The sequence below is a fragment of the Panthera tigris genome, chromosome B4, assembly GCF_018350195.1.
Source record: "Panthera tigris isolate Pti1 chromosome B4, P.tigris_Pti1_mat1.1, whole genome shotgun sequence".
In the NCBI taxonomy this organism is placed as follows: Eukaryota; Metazoa; Chordata; class Mammalia; order Carnivora; family Felidae; genus Panthera; species Panthera tigris.
In genome coordinates, this window is record NC_056666.1 from 6524836 (window position 1) to 6544311 (window position 19476).

General features: G+C 46.0%; 1 protein-coding gene across 15 annotated transcripts in view; it reads right to left on the minus strand.

Moving 5' to 3' along the window:
- The window catches only part of SFMBT2 (Scm like with four mbt domains 2), a 233049-nt gene that overhangs the window by 129014 nt on the left and 84559 nt on the right, over positions 1–19476 (minus strand). For 2 of the 15 annotated variants that reach the window (XM_042990997.1, XM_042990996.1), the window contains exon 1: positions 6864–7029. The exons of the other annotated variants lie outside the window; for them this stretch is intronic. The gene's annotated coding sequence lies outside the window, so the exon portion shown is untranslated. Of the gene's footprint in view, positions 1–6863; positions 7030–19476 lie in introns of those variants that run through there. 15 annotated transcript variants of the gene reach the window in all.

Consider the following 19476-nt stretch of genomic DNA (forward strand, 5'->3'; position numbering starts at 1 on the left):
ATCTGCCTTATGGAAAGTAATTCCTAATGTAAACCGTGACGGGAATCCGGTTCACTTTTAGCTTCTGCTCCTGCTTCCTCACATTATTATAAAAACCGATCACCTGCTCCCTAGCGGTAACATGCAATCTCTCTAGTTACACTCTGCAGTCACAGCCTTAACACAATAGGATCCGTCACGCGCGAAGACAGGCACTGGCTCAAGTTTGAGAACAAGACCAACAGTGAACAGGTTACACGATGCTTCCGTCATGAATGCGGACGCACAGCTACTTAATTTTTAGTGGACGCCACCGAGAGGGCGACCGATCCCGTGGTCTGCGTGTCGTCCACACCCAAACCAAACCTCTGCTCTCCGTGGCACGCACGAAGGCACATACACGCAAGAAGTCGAGCACGCGTGAGATGATCCTAACACCCAGAATTCCAGCCAGATCTCTTCCCGTCGACACTACAATCCGGCTTAAGCAACAGCTTTGCAACCTCACTTCCCTTGTAGTGACGTTACTCCTACGATTCACGCCGGTCACAGCTCCCTGGAAAATGAATGCATTCTGATCAGCTCTTACGGTATTTTATTCCCCTGTTTCAATGAGGCGAGGACTTCAGGACGTCTCGATGTGCAGCAATGCACTGTTGAGGGGGTGGGGGGAACTGCACAATACTCGAGGACAGGCCGTGCCATCCAGGGCGGGGGCAGCAGGGAGCGCCTCGAACCGGCGACACGCAGAGGGAAGGGACGCCTGTCCGAAGGGGCCACCGCCACCGTCATGTTTGTTCCCCTTACTTAACAACCACCCACTTCCAATCCTGTCACCCACGTCGTTCACCTACCCCACCGTCCCCATCCCTGCCTCCCTCTGACTCCCCGTCTGTGCCCCTCCGAAACCAAAGCAGGAAGACTCAGCTCTGCAGCATAAAGAAAACCACTGAGCTCAGCAGCCACCTACAAGTTCTCGAATGACCCATCCCACAAAAACCGCCCTTGAACTCTAACCAGTCAATACCCTAATTCCTCTGCTCCCCTCCAAAACCAAACCTCAGCAAAGACCTGACTCTTCATTCACCATTCCATCCATTCAATTTCCGCCCCCACGACGACCAAGCCGCCATTGGACCGCACGGCTGACCATGTCCTCGGTTAAACAAAGTCCTCTCTGGGCTTCTAAGTCATCACTTGGATTTTGTTTTTCTTGCTTCCTTCTCCAGCCACGCCTTCTCAGTCCCCTTTCACTTCCAACGATTCAGGATTACTCAGAATCTGGTCCTGGGCTGGCTCACTTTTCTTCTCACTCGGTGGTCCTTCCGTGGACAATTTTTATCCACCCACGTGACTTCAATCACAGCCGTGCCCCAAACCGCCAAATTTATCTCCACAAACCACACCTCTTTTCTTCTTATTAGAGTTTATTTATTTTGAGAGAGAAAAAGCACGAGTAGGGAAGGGGCAGAGAGAGAGGGAGACGCAGAGTCCAAAGCAGGCTCCAGGCTCCGAGCTGTCAGCACAGAGACCAACATAGGGCTCGAACCCACGAACCGTGAGATCATGACCTGAACCAAAATCGAGTCGGACCCTTAACTGACTGAGTCACCCAGGCGCCCCCAGACCTCTTCTCTGAGCCTTAGAATCTCAGATTCCACTGCCTGCTTCACAGATTTCCATGGGTTTCTGGAAGGCATCTCATACCTGTCATCCATCAAATCAAGCTTTGATCTTTTAGAGAAATATATTGATTTGTAAGAGCTCTTTATTTATGTCAGATATTAATTCTTTGTTAGATACGGCAAAGCTTTTGACTTTGAATATTATGTTCAACATGAGCCTTTTAAAACAAGGCATGAGATCCTTTCATGCAGCCACTAAATCTTAGAGTAAATTTCAAACTCCCAGACCTGGCCCGATGTCCTGCCTGACTGGCTCTCTCTTCCCCTCGCTCTCCACACTGGTATCCTCTCAACTCTTCCCTTCCAGTGGCCTCATTACTGGCCTCAACACCCTCCTCCGTTGGTGCAAAAACGCCTTCCCCCTCGTGTGTCCCCAGCAAACTCCTGCCCTCAACCATAACTCCCTCATGGGTCCTCCCTAACTTCCAGGATCAGCTGTCCTGCCTCCTGGAGTCCCAGAGCCTTTCCATTCACAGCCTGAACACAATGTACAATGACACGTCTGTACTCATTTGCCTAATGACAGTCCCTATCTGCCTGCCCACTCCATCGGCGCTCCACACACCCAGTAACAAATGCATACAGCAGGTGTTTCATAAAGTCCGTCACGGGAAGTAAGGGCGGACAGATCCGATGGCTTCGGAAACCGTGTCTGTTTTCCTAATCTCGTGTTGAAATACAACTTGTCGGATTCCGACGAAGAACCACCGTTTCCATGGATATTACACAGACCTTTCAATAAAATACGACTTAACGCCACAGCACGCCACAAGCGTGCACAAATGAGCTGCCGTTTCTTTCATTTGCCTGGCTTGCAACGGCTCACATGTGATATTAAGTAATCATTTTAGTTTTCAGTTGTGGCACATACAACCCAGAAAGCCAGAGATCCATCCTTTTAATTAAGCTGGCATCATAAACATCTGAGGAGGTAGGGCAGACATTCGGCATTTCTCTGCAGTTCTCCTTCTCAAGGAGCACACACTACAGCCCCATCAGGCAGCCCTGAACCTGCTCATTTCAGGCAAAGGCATCACCCAGAAGTCAAAAAAATACAAGGCAGCGCTTATCCAGGCCTCAACTGCTTCCCTGAAGTTCCCAACAACCTCCCAGCGCCACAGACAACCAAGATTTCCAAAGCAAAAGCCAGACAGATAAGAATCATTTATGACATTCTCAAGGTAGAACTCAAATTACTCCACACCGTATCTTTAAGAGCCTAGAAGGCAAAGACATTTCAAACGCAATCACCGTCCCCTGCTTAGAGACTTTTTATCCAATAAAACGTGGAATTTCTCCGATTCTAGCACATTCTCTCCAATTCTTCTCTAGCTGCCAATATCTCACTCTACAGGCATTTCTGCGATCGCTTCAAACGCGTTCCTGCTTTTAAAGAATATTCCTCCAAAGAGTCACTTTTTTTTTTTCTCTCCACTAAGAAAAAACTTCCTACACGTCTTTTATTAGTTCATGCTGCAGAGAAAGTGTCGGGACTGAATTGACATATCACAAAGGGCCAGGGCTCCAAGTTCAATGGAATAAGACACTTTTTTGTTAAAGACTTTTTTTCACAGGTATCTCTCTCCCACACATACTTGACTTATTTCTTTCTGTAAAGTTACTTTCTTTGCTGCAGCCAAATAGCTTCCGTTCAAAATTTTCCCAAAGCTTCCCTTAGGTGTAAGCTTTTAAAAGAAAGGAAAAAAAACAAGCTTGCATAAAATTTACATTAACGTGCCCTCTGCATATATCTCATTACATGAGCCGGGGAATCTTTAGACGATTTGCACAATTGCTATCTGTAATGGTTTTATTTCACGTGTGAACGTGCCTGGGACACAAGTGCCCAGACACCTGGTCAAACATTAGCCTGGATTTTTCTGTGAGGATGATGTGGGATGAGATTTACACTGAAATCGATGGACTCTGAGTGAAACAGACTGCTCTCCCTCATGTGGGTGGGCTTCACCGAATCAGGTGAAGGTTTGAATAGCACAAAAGACTGACCTCTCCAGAGCACGAAACAATCATGATGAACCGAAAGAATTGAATAAAGAGATAGTTCATGTTCATGGATAGGAAGACTGGATACTGTCAAGATGTCAGTTCTTCTGGAGTTCCTGGGTGGCTCAGTCAGTTGAGCGTCCGACTTCAGCTCAGGGCATGATCTTGCAGTTCGTGAGTTCGAGCCCCGCGTTGGGCTCTGTGCTGACAGCTGGGAGCCTGGAGCCTGCTTTGGATTCTGTGTGTGTGTGTCTCTCTCTCTGACCCTCCCCGACTTGTGTGCGTGTGCACATGTGCATCCTCTCTCTCCCTCTTTCTCTCGCTGTCTCTCTCTCTCAAAAATAAAGAGGTAAACATTAAAAAAAAAAAAAGATGTGGGGAGCCTGGGTTGCTCAGTTGGTTGAGCATCCAACTTTGGCTCAGGTCCTGATCTCACAGCTCAGTTCGGAGTTCGAGCCCCGTGTCGGGCTGTGTGCTGACAGCTCAGAGCCTGGAACCTGCTTCAGAGTTTGTGTCTCCCTCTCTCTCTGCCCCTCCCCTGCTCAGGCTCTGTCTCTCTCTCAAAAAGTAAACACTAAATTTTTTTTTTTTTTAAAAGATGTCAGTTCTTTCAAGATTGGCTCTACAGATCCCATACGACCCATATGTTGGACTGCTAGGAACGTCTCTTAACCAAGACCCCAACAGTGAGGTCAGTTTCCTCATCCCAGACAGGCCCGTTACTACAGTTCCAATTTGACCAGTTACTATATCCCCTAAAGCAAAGATTCTTAACCTGTGCCCATACAATTGAAAACACAACTGTTCCTTTCAAAGGAATCAACGTGGCATCTTTCCCCAACCCAGCAGATAGGAGACCCTACAACTCTGATTACAAAACAGCTACAGAGAGTTCGCTGTGTACCAAACACTAAGCCAAACGCTTTCGCACGCAGCGCCTCAGTGAGTGCTCCCCAAAAATCCAATGGACGAGCTATTCTAGTCCCCGTTCAACCAGTGAGATTCAAAGAGATGAGGCAGGCCTATGATCGGTCACAAATATACCAAAGAATGCATTTCCAACAGACAGACGTCTCTTAATTTACATGCTATGTATAAAACGTCAATCTCAGAATAACCCCTCCAAACATACGTATTGCGTAATCATGAGAATAAAACAGATGCGCAACACAAATTATTTCAGGAATCTAGGACATAAAGACAATTACTCGACAAAACTTTAGATTCTGGGTCAGATTCCTCAAAACTCCTTCTGTGGGTCCACTTTAAAAGATTCATAAGGCCGGGTGAGTCAATTTTAAATGATTTAAAACAGAAGTTCCTGGGGCACCTAGGTGGCTCAATCGGCTAAGCGTCTGACTTCGGCTCAGGTCATGATCTCGTGGTCCGTGAGTTCGAGCCCCACATCGGGCTCTGTGCTGACAGCTCGGAGCCTGGAGCCTGCTTTGGATTCTGTGTCTCTGTCTCTCTCTAGGAGTTAGTATTTTTTCATTAGTATTTTTCAATAGTATTTTTCTGAATACTAATGAAACTCAAACTCTCCTCTACCGACAAGTCCTAGGAAAACACTGAGATACTCTGAATTATCCCAAAGCAGAACGTCTTGCAAAAGAGACCTTGGAAAACATGCATTTAAACAACAGGACTGGGGCACCCGGGTGGCTCAGTCCATTTAGCGTCCAGCCCTTGATTTCAGCTCAGGTCATGATCTCACAGTTCGTCAGTTCAAGCCCCACATCGGGTTCTGAGCCAACAGGACAGAGCCTGCTTGGGACTCTCTCTCTCCCCCTCTCTTCCACTAGCACTCTGTCTCTCTCTGTCTCAAAAATAAATAAGTATTTAAAAAAAAGATACTTAAAGAAAGCTAAAACTAAGACAGAAGTTCCTGTTTACCCCAACCACCACACCTCATGAAATGTTATTTCCGTTAGAATGAAATATTTAAAAAGAGTAATACTTCGTGAAAACACCTCACTGAAGATTACTTTCTTAATGTACAGATCTGATTAACATGCTAATTACAATAATTAAAGGCATCTTTAATTACCCCTCACTGACAGTGTGTCAGCACTGAATGTGAACCGTAACACGAGAAAAGCAACGCAACGATTCTATCTGTAAGCATCTGGCTTGAGATCTGACATACTTACGATACGCAACGAAATCCCTCTCGCTACAGCAAAGGTGAAGAAGATTCAGAGTATGCTCTTCGAGAGAAGAGGCATGATTCATACCTAATCAGTTAGGTCCAAACGTAAGCGCCAATAGGTTGCAGGCATTCTGTCAGCTGACCCAGCAGTCATGCCTCACTGTAAAACATGGCCCCAGTTGTGGGTCAATTCTTTCAATCTGCCATTTTTCTGAATACTAATGAAACTCAAACTCTCCTCTACTGACAAATCCTATGAAAACATTTGAGATACTCTGAATTATCCCAAAACAGAACGTCTTGGCAAAACGGAGACCGTAGAAAACATGCCCTTAACAACAGGATTGGGGCGCCCGGGCGGCTCAGTCGGTTCAGCGTCCAACCCTTGATCTCAGCTCAGGTCATGATCTCACAGTTGGTGAGTTCAAGCCCCGTAATCAGGCTCTTGGCCAAGAGGGCAGAGCCTGCTTGGGATTCTCTCTCTCCCTCTCTCTCTCTACCCCTCCCCGGCTCTCAGTAGTGCTCTCTCTCTCAAAATAAATAAGCTTTAAAAAATAGGATTTATTATCCAGTTACCGTAGAATTAAATGCTTTCCATTACTACATTACATGAGAATGTTTTTACCGAAGGTACATTTCTTAAGCACGCTAGTGAAAAAATATTAGTGACATAGTTTCTTTTTTTTTTTTTTCTCAAAAAATCAAAACACATTTTGTATGTCTACATTGCAATAGCCATTAGCAATCCAAAATTATGGGATGGAATACTGTCTACATTACAGGTCTGCAAGCTGGAGAACAGTCCCAACATAACCTCACTCTTTTACGTGTTTCTTCTCTTAGGAAATTTGTACTCCCACAACTCCATACAGCAAAATTCGCAGATCGATTTCTCACCTGGCGAAACCAAGGGCAGAGGCCACAACAGGTGCCAGGGTCCAGCTATCGGGAAGCAACCTAGCCGAGCACCATGAACCAGGTGGGGCCAGCCCCGCAGAGCACAGCACAGAATGGGAAAGACTGAGTAGGCAGAAGGGTAAGCTCACCAAGGACTTCCGGATTGCCAGAGGCAGCGGTCGGTTCTCAGTCTTACGCTTACTTGACATTGTGGACAGCGTCCCAAATGTCTCATCACTCCCTCCTCCTTACAAAACATTCCTATGTTAGTGGAGTACATGTTTGTGTGCCTCCCCAAACTTCTTAGGTTGAAGTCCCAACCCCCAAGGTGACAGGATCTGACACCCTTTGGGAGGCGATGAGGTCACAAAGGGACAGCCCTTATGAATGAGATTAGTGCCCTTACGGAGGAGGCCCCGAGGGCTCCCCCACCCGTCTACCCAGCGAGGAGGCCACGAGGGGAAGCTGGCAGTCTGCGGCCCGCAAGACGGCCCTCCCCAGAACCACCCACACCGGCCCCCTTGTCTCAGAAGTCCAGCCCCCAGAACTGGGAGGAAGCAAGCCCCGTCGCCTCTAAGCCAGTCTGCGGTGCTTTGCTGCAGCCGCCCCAACTGACCAGGACACCTGGCTTCCGGGCCATCAAGCCCTCTCGGTGCACCTCGCTGGGCATCACGCCTCAGTCTCCCCTGCCGCCTCCCCTCATCGGCCAACCTCAAAACACTGGCGTGTCCCAGAGCACAGTCCTAGGACGTCCCCTCTCCCTCCACCCGCCCCCCGACTGCTCTCATCCGGTCTCACGGCTTCCAACACCATGCGCCGACAGCACCCGGCTCCAGCACCCAACAGCACCGCCCTCTGCGCCCTAGACCCACACGGACACCTTCCTCCGTGACATCTCCACCGGCACCTCGCCTCGACACGGCCAAGCACAAGCGGCTGGTTCCCACCCCCGGCACGCTCTCCCCACACGACGTCCGGACCCCGCGACGAGCGAGCTTCCCCAGGTGCTCAGACCAAAGGCCCTGGAGCCAGCCCTGGCTCTAATGCTCTCTCTCCCGCCTTCCCACCACATCCCCCAGCCCCCAGACGCAAGCACCCTGACACGAGCCACCAGCATTTCTCACCTGGATTATTCCTGCTGCCTCCCCAGAGCAGCCAGAATGATCCGCCTAGGACACAGGCCGTGACCGAGCTCCCGGCTGTTCAAAACCCGCTGATGGGAGAAAGGCCGGTCTTTACCACGGCCCACTGGGCCCTGCCGGCCCCGGCTCCGATCCTCCCCTGATGCTCTCCCCAGCGCACACCCCCGCCCCGCTCCGCTGGCCTCCCGGGTGCTCCTCTTACACATCAAGGATGCTTCCGCCTCAGGACGCTTACGCTTACTGTTCCCTCTGCCCACAACACTCTTCCCCCAGATACGTCCCAGGCTTGGTCCCGCACTTCACGCAGCCCTCTGCTCAGATGTCATTCTATTCGGGAGAACTGAATAAATATGTTATAGTTCATCGCTTCCGAACAGGGAGCCTGGGTGGTCAGTCAAACATCCGACCGCGGCTCAGGTCTTGATCTCACGGTTCATGAGTTCTAGCCCCACGTCGGGCTCTGCTCAGAGAGCACGGAGCCTGCTTGGGATTCTCTCTCTTTCCCTCTCTCTCTCTCTCTCTCTCAAAATAAATAAATACATTTAAAAAAAAATAACTGTTACTAGTAAAGCTTCATTTTTAGGATCATCATTTGATCTCACATAACTGAAAGCAGAGAATTCAGGCAGTTTGTCCAAGCTCCCTCAAAGGTAACTCAGGGCGCGTGGGGGGCTCAGTTGGTTAAGCGTCTGATTCTTGATGGCAACTCAGGTCATGATCTCATATTCGTGAGATCGAGCCACACAGAGCCTGCTTGCGATTCTCCCTCCCTCTCTGCCCCTCCCCCACTCTCCTTTATTTATTAAATAGATAAACTTAAAAAAAAAAAGTTGGCGTCTCCGTCACGCCTCCCTCCTTCAAGGATCCTCACCCCTGCTTCTTTCCGAGGCCGCCCACTGACAGGGGAATCTATCTCAACAGCCCTACACTATCAAAGCGACAAAAACACAGTGGTTCCAAATTGCTTTCAGAATCTGGCCCAGGGTGGAGTTTTCAAGAATCAATCTGGTATGGTTATGTGGACTAGAACTTCCACTGAGCACAGGGACTCGGGGGACGGAACACGGGTCGGGGAAGCAGGGGAGAGTCTGGTCCCAGAGAGACAGCTCCAACTGAGACAAGAGATGGTCTACCCCCAAAATAAGGACTCCAGACACCCTCCCTCTTCTACTCATGCGGGAGAAACACTTCAGCAATGAGCTCAGTTTGTATCAGTCTTGACTCACTAGGCATGCCGTGGGAACTGATTACTATTCATTAGCTTAACCACAGCTGAGTAAGAGCTCACAGCTCCAAAGCGGGCAGTGACGTGGAACCCTGACCCTTGGTGTCACCCGGGTGAAGTTCCCGCACATGACAAACAGGAGTTGCAATGACTATTCCAAAAACAGAGATACCCAGGCAATTAGCTGGCTCGATTTTTGTCGCTATGACCAAAAAAAAGTCTAATGAAAGTGATTAATTGCAAGGAACATTCCATAATGCTAGAATCGTGAATCAAAACCATAAATCAGCTCGTAATTAAAAGGAAACTGTCCGGAAAGAACCAAAATTATGGCACGGCTCTCCCTCCCCAGTGAAGAAAGAGCTGAGCAGTTTCGGTACCTGAAACAATAGCCGTGCTGGTCTGCAGGCAGTAGCCGCCCTAAAAGTAGGAATATCTTAGCATCTATTTCTCCCCTCTCTCTGGCAAGACCTTCAGTAACTGAACAGGAAATTTCAAATAAGCCCCTAAGATTTTGTCTTCTGTGATTTTTAAAACAAACCACCTACCCAAAAATGCTATGATAGCATATTGCAAAATATTTCAATTTTGCATAAGGATCAGAATAGGTAAAAAAAAAAAAATGCTGCTTCTGTAACTGTCGGTAATTCATTCTGAGAGCTCACTATAAACTCTGCCCTCTTTATTACACAAACAGAATTCGTTTGGATCACTGCATGTGGCAGTTTTTGAAAAAATCAGCTGTAAACAGAGCCTGGACAGGTTCCCCAAATTTTCTTCTATCAATTATGCGAGATCAAATTATGTTTGTAAAAATGGAGTTTTACCAGTAACAATTATTTTTAAGCAATGAAATATAACAGATATTAACCTACAGTTTTCTTCCTGTTATCACGGAGACCGTATTAGATGAGATTTATAGCTGTTTAACAACACAAAAACTATCACATCAGCCTTGGAAGCAGTAATTCTTCAACGTATGTGGGGCAAACAATTTATGCCAGATGAGTAGAGAGGAATAAATTTCCTGCTCATTTTGCAACCATTATTCCTTCCACGGGGAGAAGATCGGATAATTTGAGATTTGAAAAGAAGGGAGTAGATAATGCAACAGGACCTTATTTAAACATTTACTCTCACGACAGCCTGGAATTGACTTGTCAAAAACTCAAAAGCTCTTGCTGATTTTTTGTCACTTTACCCAGTATTTCAATAGCCCTGACACAGTGAACCGCTGAGATTTAAAACCAGCCCCAAATGGCATTCGTCTGGAAATGCATGTGCCTCTTAGAGTAACCTTTCCTAGTTACAACTCTTCCAGTTTTAGACTATTTCTTCACGGATACAAAGAGAAATGGAATCTTTTCACTGCCATCATCTCAGGGTGATTTTTACGAGTGGTGATATAAGCACAGGCCCGGGGCAGAGCTGGACAGGAACCCGTCTCGTCTGGCCACGGGAGGAGTAAGATGGCACGGGAATGCAGAAAGTCAGTACCGTTCCATTCTTCCCTCATCGCTGTTCCTTCTGCCCGTTCGTGACGATCCTGCCTGGACCGACAGAAAGTGCCAGGATATCACAGACCCAAGAGCATCAGCGATATCTGCTGTCACAGAGGAGCGGGGGCCACGGAGAGGCTCTCTGCCGCTATGGTCCAAGAGCAGGGGCAGGAACAAATCACTCGTTAGATGACTTGGTTTTCTTGTGACAGTTACAGGGAGCCCCCAACTTACAAACCAGGTTTTTAATGTTTATTTGTTTTTGAGAGAGAGAGACAGAGTGTGAGCAGGGGAGGGGCAGAGAGAGAGAGGGAGACACAGAATCTGAAGCAGGCTCCAGGCTCTGAGCTGTCAGCGCAGTCGGATGTGGGGCTTGAACTCACGAACTGCGAGAACATGACCTGAGCTGAAGGCAGGCACTTAACCACAGGTGTCCCACAAACCGGTTTTGCATCAAGGGTCTATTAATAAATCGCTAACGTGTTCTGAGTAATAGCAAAGTCGCCAAGAGGCCTGGCTTGCCAGGGCAACATAAAAGCCTATGTATATAAAATACACTGAAGAGCTTTTGAACTATGCCTAAATACCATAGAAGTGCCATCTACCATTAAGAACATTTCAATTTAAAGTTTATTTATTTTTAAGAGACAGAGAGAGAGAGAGAGAGAGAGAGAGACAGAGCAGGGGAGGGGTGCGGAGTGAGGGAGAGAGAGAATTCCAAACAGGCTCCGTGCTCTCAGCACAGAGCCTGACACGGGGCTCGATCTCACCAACCATGAGATCATGACCTGAGCTGAGATCAAGAGTCAGACACTTAACCAACTGAGCCACCCAGGTGCCCCAAGAACATTTTAATTCCATTTATCTATGTCGAAAAGAAATTCCGGAAAGGAGACAGTATGGAGAAACCAAAGGCAACAGTTGCTAAGGGCTGCCCAGTTACCAACACACATGATTCCGAGTAGGGTGTGAAAGAAAACAGCCTTCGCTATTATTTACATTTGACATATTTCATTTGTTTACTTGTCTGTATGTATCGCAGATAAGTTACAACTGACGCATTTCCCAACTGACTTAGAAAGCCCGTGTACGTTGATTAAAAATTGGTATTTCATGATGGGCTCTAGAACGTTTATTGAAACATACCTGTATCTTAACGTTACGAAGATGCAAAGTGACCAATAGGGTCAAAAAGAAGCCACCGAAAGGACCTGAGCCGCCGACAATGTCGCAGAGTACGTCTAAGGTGACAGGTAGATAGGGCTCCGGGTCACATCCTTCCCACCACCCGTGTTTTTACCACCCACAAGCCAAGAATGATTTTTATACCTTTAAATGGCTGGAAGAATCAGCAGCGCTTGACATGAAAATTATGTGAAATTCAAACGTGCGTGTCCCATCAATAAGGCGCAGTGTGCTGGACAGGGCCGCGCTCGTTTGGACGGCCTCTGGCTGTTCTCAGGGCGTGACAGTGAGCAGCGTGACGCAGACCAGATGCCCACGGAGCCTAAGTACTGCCTGTAATGGAGACCTCGGGCTGGTTCCTGCGGTGGAGCCCCGGGGGAAGCAGGTAGCAGAGGGGTGGGAGAGCACCAGTCCAAAAAACCTTGTGCTTCATTACATTAAGAAATGCTTTAAAGCAAGTATTATCATAATGAATGATAACCCTCCACTCATGCAGGCCAATAGTCGTGACAAACAGAAAAAAAATCAGTAAGAAAAGGTCCAAAAAGTGAAGCAGGGAGGGAAAAAGAAAAGGAGGAGGAAGAGAAAATAATGGAAAATTAATGACAGGGAGCCTGGGTGGCTCAGTCGGTTAAGCATCAATCGGACTCTTGGTTTCGGCTCAGGTCACGATCTCACGGTTGGTGAGTCCGAGCCCCAGGTGGGCTCTGCACTGGCAGTGCAGAGCCTGCTTGAGATTCTGTCTCTCCCTCTCTGCCCGTCCCCTACTCATGAGCATGCACGTGAGCGCTCGCTCTCTCTCACTCTCAAAATAAGTAAACTTTCATGAGCACGACACGTGAGCTCTCTCTCTCAAAATAAATTTAAAAAATAAATAAAAACAATGACAAAGAAGGGAAAAAGAGAACAACGTGACCACTTGGGGACATCGTGCGCAATGTTCTCAACTGGCAGATCATCATGGAGAGTGTTGTTAGTTCCAGCTAAAGGAGCCCGCCATTTTTATTGGGGGGGGGGGCGGGGTGAGGGGCCACCAACAGAAATCACCAGCCCTGTCTCCTCATCCAGAAGCCCCCTCCCACTGAGTAGTAAAGACAGCACACTCCAGGGCGACAATTTCCTTGTGCTCTCACGAGTTCTACTCAAAATATCCAAGGAAACCTCACTTGCTACTTCGCCACAGATGTATCTGCTTTAACACAACATAAAAATAATGCTTTACGTTATTTATCATCCTTCAAAGCAAAGCTCCAAAAGATGCACCACATCCATAGCACGGCTTTGAGCATGACTGTCACCCAGGTCTGCCCAGTGAGAGGAATTCGGCAACATAAAAAGAGCCGGCTGCCCTCAGTTAAAGACGAGTCACACATTCAAAAAATAGTCCTAAACATCTATCTGCAGTGGTTTGGGGAAGATAACCCAACTCCTGCACGGAAAATAACTAACAAATGTTTGTTTTTTGAAGTGTGAGTCAAATGGATTAATGAGCTGGCAAAAGGTAAGGAACGCTCAGAACCCAAACGTCCGCTGAAAGCAAAAATCTAGATGAAAGCTTGCAGCGGGGAGACCATCACTTCCCGGCAGGGCATTTGCCCGACTCACTGCAACAGCTTTGTGGTGGAACCAGACAGCCGACAGGCACCAAGGCCCTTGCGCTGCACAGCGTCCACAGCCGGCTCTCCCCCGGAAGCTAAGCCCCAAGGCGCACACCTCCAGGGGGGCTACATCCTGGGCGGGAGGAGGAACCGCAAATGACCAGAAATAACCACCTCGCGCCAGGGGCCTGCGGGAAGCCATCTTGGGCAAAACCTTGGCGCTGACTTTGATGGCGGGTGTGAGTGGGAGGAAAAGGAAACATCCCCTGAGAATTCATAACCACAAACCAGCCCGTGCAAACCAGTCGTCCAAAACACCGGCAAGCCGAACATTTAATTAAAGTGGGTTATTGTCTGACAGAAGCAAACACAAATCTGTTCCGTCTGCAGCCCAACATTTGAAGACATCTCAAAGTGTAAGAAGATATGAGCTCACCATCAATCATCACTCAACAGTAACGATCGTTGCTATTATGAGCACTATTGTTACATTGGGTAACACCTCTTAAGAGCTCACTAGGAACCACTCCCCAGAATTTAGGACACGTATTTATCTGGTGAGTCCTGACAATAATATTATAAGGAAGTACCCCTCATTGCTTCTATTTGACCAATCAGAAAAGGGCCAAAACATACAATGTTCATTAACAAGATAAAAAGAAAAAAATCAGACCTTAAAGATTTCAGACACTGGTATTACAGCTGACTCCCGAACAACACAGGTTCAAGATGCACAAGCTCGCTTACACACAGGTATTTTTTCCAGCATATAATGCATAAAACATACAAAATATGTGTTCGTCAACTTTATGTTTATCAGTAAGACTTCTGGCCAACCCTAGGCTATCAGTAGTTAGGCTCTGGGGAGCCTGTATGTATTTTCAACTACATGGGAAGTCAGTGCCCCTAACTGGGGGCTGGTGCCCCGAACTCCTGTGTCATTCAAGAATGACCTGTCCTTAATGTATTTAAGGAAATAAAAGAAGAAATTCAAATCTGTAAGGAACAAGAGCAACAACAAAAGGACCCTATAAAAATGACCAAGAACATCTGCAGCAGAGGCTGATGAAAATATGGGAGAAAAATTAACCAATGTGGAGGATACGGTCTATGAGAAATCTGTCTGGAATGCTAAGAAGAAAAGAAAAAGAGGAAGTGGGGAAGAGGCAATATCTGAAGATAAAATAACGGAGAATTTTTCAGAACTGATAACAAGTAAGAATCCACAACATCAGTAAACCCAATTAAGCCCAACAAAAATAAATAATACATTTAATAAAAAGTAATAAAAAGAAAACCTTGAGAAACATTATAGTGGAACCACAAAACACCAGAAATAAGGAGAATTTTATAAGGAGCTAGAGGGGAAAAGATTGATTGTCATGAAAAGAATGATAATTAGTCTGACAACTGATGTCTCAGCAACCATTAAAAAGCCAAAGAGAACAGAATCACACTGTCAATGTGCTACTAGAAAATACCTGTCCGTTCGGCACTATATACACAGCAGAAATACTTCTTGGTGGTATGAGAGAAATGAAAACATTTTGCGACAAAGAAATACGGAGTTTATCAACAACGGCCCCGCCCGCACCAACTACAGGAAATTCTGAAGAACATACCTTTTTCAAAGGAAAGGGATCCCAGAAGGAAGATCTAAGATGTAAAACTGAATTACAAGAAAATAAAGTGGTAAACATCGGAATAAATCTAAATGAACATTGACTACACACAACAATCACACCAAAAATTAAAAAATATCTAGAATGTCAGGATAAGGAATAGAACTTTCATATTAAAATGTGAGAAATTAAGGGAAATTTTATAACCTGAAAGCAGTTATGTAAAAAGATAAGGTTGAAAATTAATGAGCTAAGACTCAATTTTAGAAATCAGAAAAATAAAAAATAGATTAAACCACCCAAAAACAAAACAAAACAGGAACCACAGAGAGCATTCACAAGGCTAAAACTGGTTTTTGAAAGCTAATACAATTGACAAACGCCTGCAAAGATTGCTTTTTAAAAAACGAAGAATGTCAAGAATAAAAAATGTTACATCTACAAATGACAAAGAACTTAAATAAGGTAATACGACAACATGAGCAACTTTTGCCAACATTCTTAAAATACAGATGAAATGCACAGATTCCTAAAAAACCAATGTGTGCGCAAAACTGACTCAAGAAGAAATAGAAAACCAGAATACTTCTATATTCTCTAAAGAAGCTGAGTACCTGAAGAAAATTACCCCTTTATACTTACTATGTTTCCTCCTTCATTAATCCTGATTTTTGTACACAAAATAATAAATAATAATAGAAAATTTCGTCATCCTATATCTTACTCTAGGAATAAATAAAGCCATCAGCTCAACATTTAATGACGCTCTTTTTCACAAAGGGAAAAAAAAACCAAAGGCGTTTTAAAAGTATTTGGAAGAAGCAACTGTATGCCATCCATCGAAAAATTTAAAGAGACTTCATAAATAATCGCTGACCGATCAACACCTATTATTAACGTATTGCAGGTCCGGTCCTGTTCTAGAGAATCATGATCTCATCAGCTGCCTAATATTCGATACACACTTAACTGCAACAGAATTCGGTTCCCCGGGGAATCCAGGAACCCGGATGCAATGTGACCCAGATGCCTGCATGCGATGTGCAGCCACCACTGTTCCCTGAGGTCCACGGCTAGTCCTCAGCAGCTCTGCCCCTCTTCTTAGTGGGTCCCCTGCATCTGGAGGGTGGCATGACTCATTTTAATCGACATAAAGTGAGACATAAAGCCTCCCCTAGGCTCTTTCTTTCCCATCTGCCCACAGAATGCAGCGAGGACACGACCTTATGAAAACAGCAGGGCCACCTGACGGAAAATGCCTGGGTCCATGAAGGAAGCACACAGCAAAGGCTGCCTGCCAACCCACACTGGACTGTGAGGAGACAAATACAATTACACTGGATCGTATCAAGCTTCTGAGACTGCATCTTATCTGCCATACCTGTCACAGCAGCTCACGCCCTATAGGTTTACCCTGATTTCCCTAATATATTTTATAAAAGAAAATAGATTCTCACTTTATTCTTAGATTAAAAGAATAATTCCTTAAACTTCCTCCGGCCTCTTCCATCCACAGTCATCATTTCAACAAAGGGGACGGGTCTGTAACGATGAAGAACCAATGGTGATTCAGCTAGGAAAATTAGTAAACGCCCAAAGGCCTAAATATGCTGTTGGTAAGAGGAGAGATATTGATAGTTTACACCAGGGTTTCTCAACTTCAGGGATAATGACATTTGGGAACAGATCATTCTTTGTCGTGGGGAACCGTTCTACACAATGTGGGATATTCAGCAGTATCCCTGGACCTTACCAACGAATCCCAATAATACCCAAGAGGTACTGGGTTGTGGCAACAAAAAATTTATGTCCCGCCATTGTGACAATAAAAATTTTCTCCAGGTATTGCCAAATGTTCCCAAGGGGGGGAATCTTCCCCAGTTAAGAATCATTGGTTCAGACAAAGCAACTGGTAAATAGTTTCAATCAAATTTATTTAACGATGTCATTGCTGTCTAGCCAAACACCAGAGGTTCATTTGAGGCATGGAAAGCACATCGTGCTATTCCAGACCAGAGAGAAATTCCCAAGGAGGGACAAGTTCAAGATCTGCTACAAATGCCAGGAGGTGTTGGGGCGCCTGCGTGGCTCAGTCGGTTAAGCGTCCGACTTCGGCTCAGGTCACGATCTCACGGTCCGTGGGTTCGAGCCCCGCATCGGGCTCTGTGCTGACAGCTCAGAGCCTGGAGCCTGTTTCCGATTCTGTGTCACCCTCTCTCTGACCCTCCCTCGTTCATGCTCTGTCTCTGTCTCAAAAATAAATAAACGTTAAAAAAAATTTTTTTTAAATAATCAAATAAATAAAAAATTAAAAAAAATGCCAGGAGGTGAGAACTCAAATGCCACAAGATTCCTACTCCAACTGCTGGCCATCCTGTGCCCACACCGACGGCGTGCCATTTTGCAGTGCGCCTTACCTTTCCAACAGGAAAGGAGAATATCCTCACTGTTCAATTTCCCCAAGCAACAAATGGGGTAGAAAGTTACAAAGGGTCATTTACTGGCATAACATTTTACGCGCTCGATACTGTAATGAGGTAGCCCGCTCGCAATCTGTCCTCATGAAGAAAAAGTGGTGCAAAGGATGGAAAGGAAGGATAATCCAGGAATCACTGGCATTTAACCTGGGCAGACTCGGTCTTATTTTTTTTTCATAAATGCACCTTCCTTGGATTTATTAAGTTGCTGTGCACTTCCTGACGACATACTGCTAACCCTGGAGAGGAAAACGGTAGGCCACAGGCAGCTTTGGTGTAAGAAGGATGTCAGCCTGGGTTACAAAGTGCTCCGTGGCGGGGGAGCAAAAGGTAAACTCCCCTGACACTATCCGTGGGGTTCCACGCAGGGTGACCGTCTCCTTCTTGGCCTACCAAACACCTGAATCACCAAGAATTACATAACCGCCCTCTTTGCCCTTCACAAGAGGAATCCCGAGCTAAACCCTTCCAGCCGCTATTACTGTGACATCAAGACGGGCCATTTATGGTGACATTTCAGCCGGCTACACTCAACTTTGCAAACTCACAGACTCTCCCATCGACGGTGACTCGAAATGTTTCTATTTGCAAATCCACCTGCTGAGAATGGGAAGTGATTTTTAAAAGAGAGCTCGACTAATAAATCCATCACATCGTCCGCCGTCATCCAAGAGTGACTAACCCACCTGGGTTTATCCTGATTGACTCACAGCTCTGCCAGCAGTCGCTCAGCCACACAGAGCAATAAACGATCTCTCCGCAAGCTGTTATGATTAATCACCACCCTTCAGTTAAAGCCAATATCCCACTCACGTCATGTTGACAACAAGAAAAATCTGGTAATAAGAAATGGCTGTGCTTTATCTGGGCTGAAGATATATAAATTACAATCAGATTATGTAGATAAAATACGGGAGCTAAATTTATCCACAGTAACTACACTTGTCATAGCACTTTTTAATGCCTTTAAAAAAGGATTTATGTTAAGTGCTGGAGTGAGCGGACAGTCCAAGAAAGGCTTTAGCGGCTTACCCATTCAAATTACTTCTTTTCACTGTAGAAATCATTCGCAAAAATCTCTTCATTTCCCTGGCCCAGAATTGGTTTATGAAATCACTTAACAAAAGTTGGACTATCCTGAAGGCATAAACCGTGAAGCAAACTATACTCTTTCCTTCAGGCCGCCGACACATTCACCACAAACACGGGGCGCGGGTCATCTAAAGGAGCTGTGACCACTTTCCAAAGCAGCCAGCCTGCTCCTGGAGCTGAATACAAGTCCTTGAGGAACTCAGGAGACCGTGGCCCACTTTGTCGTAAGGTACAAAGGACAATGGAGCAGCAAAGATTGGGATGAACGGGAGTGTTCAAGCCGGAAGTGAAACAGATCAAATAAAGGAAAGAAGAATGTGGGAACCTGGGAATTCTGCCCTAGGTCTTATATCCTGGACGAGAGGCCAAAAATAGCCTCACGCTTCAGCTGTATAGCTGTACATAAATACCCATCGATAATTAGCAAATGAGTACAGAGGAATTGCTGTGATACTTCTGTTCGAAGCTTAATGGTCTGTTGAGTTTATAGCTGGTAGCTGTCTCCACATGGGGCTGTCAGCATATCAAAATGATATTTACTGAACCTCACAGAGTAGAAAGTTAGACTGGGGTTATTTTTTTCCCCATGGCTAATCATAAAGCCCTGAAACGGAGATTTTAATTACTTACCAGGTAAACGTGCTACATAACCTAATTTCAGAAGGAGAAAGACAGCATTAAAAGGATTGGAGAGCAAACGGCATAGACACGCCAAAATTCTGGGGTTGGTTCCGTGTTGGCCACATCGAATGGCGGAAAATGGGATGATGAAGAGCGTTCAGTCCACCCTGGAGAACTAACCTACACAGAACAGTGCATTCTGTCCCCAAACATAACCTGAAGCCAGTAAACCTGAGAGAATCACCCTCCAATCAACCATTCACACCACAACCCTGCCAAGTGCAGAAACTTTGCGTCTTAG